General features: G+C 39.3%; 1 protein-coding gene across 2 annotated transcripts in view; it reads right to left on the reverse strand.

The window, feature by feature from the left end:
• Positions 1 to 6000, reverse strand: part of NCOA3 (nuclear receptor coactivator 3) — a 1019275-nt gene that overhangs the window by 978819 nt on the left and 34456 nt on the right. The gene's annotated exons all lie outside the window — the stretch shown is intronic.

Consider the following 6000-nt stretch of genomic DNA (forward strand, 5'->3'; position numbering starts at 1 on the left):
TTTACTCTACTATATACAATACTCCACAACTATCCAACAACTACCCACTCTACTCCACAAAACACTGGCAATCATAGTCATTATTAGATGCCATAGTAAAACACACCCCCACTCTGTCATGTCCACCGTGGCGTGTACATCCATTTGATGTGTTCTCAATAGTTCACATCAACCATAATTAATGATTTCATCATTATCACCTTGGTCCACTTAATGATTCCAGGTGCTTTCATTAAACACTCTACATTTCTGTCCTTGGCATTAGGACTGCTAAATTGACATTACCTTTTACACCTGTGTGGCTTTTTAATTGCTTTTGCTTAGTCATATGACTCTCACATACATGTTTTATTTCTATCGCTGATATCCCATGTTGCATTTTCCTTAACAGTGCACAGGTCTGTGTCTTAGGTGAGGGCATCTGTGGCCATATATATGACATCTTAGTGGCCACAAGCAGCACAGCACACAAGGTAGAATACAAGTGAAGAAAACTAAACATATTTAAAGTCCAGTTGTTCAGTTTTTTCACTCCAGATCTTTACTCTTTAGATCAATGCCTCAACGTAACTGTAACAACATTTTGTTTCACTCTGAACTTTACAAACATTGAAGGGAAGGAGTGCACCCAATCCAGGAAGATTCTGACGGAACAAAGCAGCACAAATGGGCATCATGGGCAGTCACGTGACCGCTTGCTCATTTTAATATTACATTGCTGAAAGTGAACAACATGGTTATCATAAAAATTCCTAAAATGTTTGCCCTTTGTTGTTAGTTGCGGTCATGTTGGCTTTGACTTATGGAGACACACTGTGAATGACAGATCTTCAAGACACCTGTTACTAACAGCTATGGTCTCTCAACTCAGGGTTGTGGCTAGATCTGGCCATCTGTATGTGGTCTCTTTTACTCTTCTTTACTCTGCTTCCAACTTTCAGGGCATTATCTGTCTTTCCTAAAGAGTCAATCTGTCTTGAGATATACTCAAAAGAAAGATTTACTACGCCAAAATTTCATCACCAAAAGTCTTGAAATGAGAAATAACGCAAGGACTCTTCTCACCCACAGCAGGTCAAAGCGTTTAAAATAATTCATTCCTGTATGCAAGATGAAATAAATGAAAAGTAGTAAGCTAGGTAGGGTCATCAATGAAACGGTGGGATTGTGGGCTCCTACTGACAGAAGCCAAATATGGAGGCCTATTTTTGTGGGCAATATCAGTGGCCTAAGGGCCTTTCTACCAACAGAAAGTTTTCAGTCTAGAAGACCGATTATTGGTGAGCCTTTGAAGTAAACACATGGTATTGTGAACAGACTCCCTATATTGTGCTCCATCGAATCTTAGAAGCCACTTAGAATGGCTGCATTTCAGGTATTTTCCCCAGACAGGAAGAACACCTCTCAAATACTCAGTAGTGGGCCACAGACTTTCTGAAGGACTTCAGGTGAAGACCAAGCCAAATCTGGCAAAGAATAGTCAAACACAGTCCAAGTCAAAACCATATGATCTCCAAGGAAACCCAAGCCAAAATGAAAAGAAATATATTGAATTGTTTATACAATAGACAGCTGAACAGACAGAACATCTTGAAAACGACTAAAGAACTATGTAAACAGTCAATTGATTCATCAGCGGCAGTCACTAGCTCTCTGGCAGTGGAGCTATTCTTCTTTGCCCTGTTTGCTTGACTGCATCTGACTAAGATATCATAATTGTTGTCAGGAAGGAACAAAAATAGAGCTGCCTCTCTGTGAAAGAGAAGATCTGTTGTGAAAGCTTATACAATCAGAGTATGAAGAAGCTTGGCTGGGTGCCACATTAGGCCTTTTCCTAACCATTTCGCACTGGCCCATGCTGGGAGGATAAGAGACTCCAGAAAGATGTAAGAACCTCACAAAGTAAGTTAAGGTAGGTTTGGCTGAGAGATAGGGCTAGTGCTGATCAGTAAACGTGTGGCTAATAGGACATTAGTTATACTTTCTAACATTCTACAACCACTATAGCCAAGAACACTAGACTAGCTGGTTTCATTAAATTTGGATATTCTATATTCCAATGAGGTTTTTTTTTAGAGATTTGTCATTCAGTTTTGTGCACGACTAGCCACCCAAGAGTATAAACACCATTTTATAACTGCATCAACAGCACCTTTAAAAGATATTATGTTGTCTTTTTTCATCCCATTATAACCATTATCATGCTGAATTTGCATAATCTGCCAGCAGCAAGCTTAATTTTCCATTAGTAAAGTTCTCTTAAGGACAAAAAATTGTAATAAACCACTGACACCTGATCTTTGTGTTTCTATTTCCAATCAATAGCTTTTCTAATAAGGCTCTGGAGGCAATTAAAGTTGGATTTGACCCTTGGAGGTACAAGAGTCATGTTACTGATAAAATAACTTTAATGTACTTTTCTTCCTTAATGAATAAACCAATTGAAAACCCTAAGCTACAGGAGTGTTAAACGTGGGAATCTGCAATCAAGATGTCAAATCTGATAATCTTTTGTGAACACGCCTTTGATTCTGTTTTTCTGAGAATCCTCTGAAACGTGTGACACATGCAAAGTTCCCAGCCACAGAATAGCTGCGTCAATCTCTTGCAGAAGATAAAAAAAGTATGGCACACACCTTAAGGCCATCAAATTATATGTTATATATTAGTGATATTATAAAAAGTATTGGTTAATTGCTTCCTTACCTATCGGATCCCTGAGCAATACACAGAGATAGGAAAACATTCTTTACCCAGGTTTAATACTTTTCAATTAGCCAATTACCCCGAAGTCATTCGTGTACCCAGTTAAAAACAAAGTTAACTCAGGAACTATCCTGTGGGTACTTTTTTAAAAATAGGTCCGCTCTTGTATAGTTCCAAAACATTCCTATAACCCTTGAGGTAACTGTTATTTTCCTATAAAGCTGGCTAGGACTTTTGGGAACCCTAGGAATGAGAGACTGTCAAGAGCCCTGGTCATCATCATCCTAGAACTGCAAGCTCAGTACTATAGTTTGCTTCATTGAATAATCCACTGTAATGTAGTCTTCCTATTTTCCTTTGCCTTTTGTTGTTTCATGATAATTTAACGTGTGATAGCCTCAATTTAGTCATTTTTGTTCTAGCAAGAGTTCAGCCATGATGGGCTCCCACCTTGAATGTGTTTCTTTTGGGAGTCCGTGGTATAACTTAGAACTCCCCTATTGCATCACATTTCATGTGAGTAACTTCCATAAAACCGGGTGTGAATTCACCATCCCGAAGCAATGTAATCACCACTGCCTCTACCAAACTGGCTAGTATAACATGTATACATTCATATATACACACCCCATGACTTACAGGGAGTGAAGATCAGACTTCTTCTCCAGCTGGCTTGTGTAGGAACACAAGAGTGAGACCTTGTTGTATGCCATCTCAATAGTAATCACACTTGGGCCAGGCCTCCCAGATACCCTGATGCTTTGCTAACTATTCATGTGAATTCCATCAAGTAACAAATGAAATCTTATAGGAAGGCTAAGGCAGGCTTGATGTTGGAACTATGAGTGTGGAGGGACTGTCCTGGCAAAAGTCACTGGTCATATCAGATTCTTGATGCTGGTCTTCAGACTCCTCCTTCATTTGCCTGAATGCCCTAACTTTGCCTTAATATTTACTTTGGCAAAGGCTGCATGCCAGCAGTTCTAGTTATTCTTCAAGGTCAGCATAAACTAACAAAGCCCCCCAAGTGTCTTGCTTGTACATAATCCATGCAACAGATGCGTGTGTTTCAGAAACCACAGTGCTGGAAATAAGAAAGGAATAGGTGCTTGATAAGAACAGCCAGACTTTAAAAATACTGGTTCCAGCTTGATGGGCAGATGTGCATGGGTGCATAATTTGGCTCCATTTCAGGTAGTAAGTGGCACTGACCCAACAGTTCTATAAGCCATACGCTGTCCAAGCATTTGACTTTATGGAAGTCTGTACTTTCATGTTGGGGTCACCTGAGATGAAGTCCAAATAAAGATGATTAACTGTAAGAATGAAAAGCAAGTCTTATTTGTACCAGGCAACAGGTTGCACGGACACTTTGAAGATCAAATGATCACAATCTAAAAATTTTAATTACAAAATGCAATTTATATGGAAATACAGTGAAATTTTGAACATACCAGTTGGCAAATCAGCCAAAGCTGATAACAGGCACTCCTGACTGTTGCTCTATCTGAGGCGACATTTGGATGGATGGATCCAAAAGCATCCCAAACTGTGAACACAGTCTTTCAGGGTGTGTAATCCATCCAGACTGTTGACAACCCCAGCCCAGATTAGCACCTTTGATGATAAGCACCTCTGTCTTGTCTGGATCAGTTTCAATTTGTTTCCTTCATTCAAGCCATTATCTTTTCCAAGCCAGTACTCTCCAACAGTACTCCACACTAATTTCTGTTCTAACATTAGTCTCCTCTTTATGAGTCACAGCAGGCCATTAAGTTATTTTTAAAAAGATAATTAGAAAAGTAAATACAGATTAGGAACACTATCCAGAAGTTTAGTGTGCGCTCTTACATTTGTTGACATATGTACCCTCATTAAGCTCTCTTTGATTGTCAGTTGGGTTCTCTTCTTCTCGGGTAAGACCTTAGTCTGAGTTCTACAAGGAAGCTTCATTAAGCAGCAAATGCTTATCCAGCTGCCCTTGTGTACAAAAAGGCACTCTTCCCCAAGGGGAAAAAACATCCAACACAAAAGCCATCATTAAGTTTTCATAGCAAAAAATATGGCACTTGAGGAAATATCTGTGCAGAGAAAGTAGTTTAGCAGGAAAGCACAGTCAGAATAACAGTTTGGATATCTTGAAAACAAGTGTATGAACAGTCATTAAATATTGACTAGAATTTTGTTCAATAATGCACAATTGTACACATAACAGGTACAATTATTTTTCACTCAGTATATAAAGGATGCAGCTGGGCCAATAAGCTTATTCCAATTCCCATTAGTCTGTTTTCAAATAGAAAATGTTCTAGCATATTTGCTTCCTTTAAATTTTCCTACCTCTTATACTGACAGTGTGGGCATTGTGGCATGATGAACATATAGGGAGCACCTTGTAATTAATCAAAGAATTTCACAAACTTTACTTATTATTTGTTACTGTAGTTACAGAGGTGTTTCCAATGAGCACAAGATGATGTGGCTGGCTCCACTCACTTTACCCTCTCAACCTGTGTCAGCATTCTTTTTCAACGGGATAGACTTCAGATGTGGAAAAAGACAGGCAAGCTTTCAAAAGGTTTTTCTTCAACCTCCAGCAAATGAAGTCATAGTGCAACTCATGTTTGCAGTGCAACTCTTCTTTCTCTCCCTTATTTGTTGCCAGCTTCCTCATCTCCACTCCATATGCACAACTCCTCACAAGAAGGGTCACTAAGGAGTTTATCAGACAAGGAAATTGGAAGTATAATCACAATGGCAATCCGAATGCAATCAAGGGTTTTAACATTATGTGTTGATAGACTGCCACACGCAATTTCGGGCAATGGGAAGTCAGTCCAACGCAATCATAGGGTTTCACATTATTGCATGATAGACTACCCACACAAATTTTGGGCAATGGCAAGCTATTTTCAGGCAATGGGAAGTCAATTCGAATGCAATTCGAATTCACGTAAATTCGCTGAACTAGTGAATTCACGTGAATGTGTTCTGGCCCACTTTCTTTTCATTTGAAATTAAGAGAATCCCCCCATATGATAAGAGCTATAGTTAGCCACCTATAGGACTCTTCTCTACCATTTCCAGCCTAGAGTCAGAACACAGCCAGTAATAAACCCTGTTATGTTTAAACTGAACAGTAGTTAGTTGCAGTCCTGTCTGTTATTGGGGCAGTGGGTGGGGGACTAACACTTTCAAGCCTGTTACTGAAAAAAAGGGGGGGGATTGTTACCAAAATAACTCATTAAAGTAAAATGTTCTTCCAGCGCTGATTAACAGTGACATGTAATTTCG

The sequence above is a fragment of the Sceloporus undulatus genome, chromosome 4 (assembly GCF_019175285.1).
Source record: "Sceloporus undulatus isolate JIND9_A2432 ecotype Alabama chromosome 4, SceUnd_v1.1, whole genome shotgun sequence".
In the NCBI taxonomy this organism is placed as follows: domain Eukaryota; kingdom Metazoa; phylum Chordata; class Lepidosauria; order Squamata; family Phrynosomatidae; genus Sceloporus; species Sceloporus undulatus.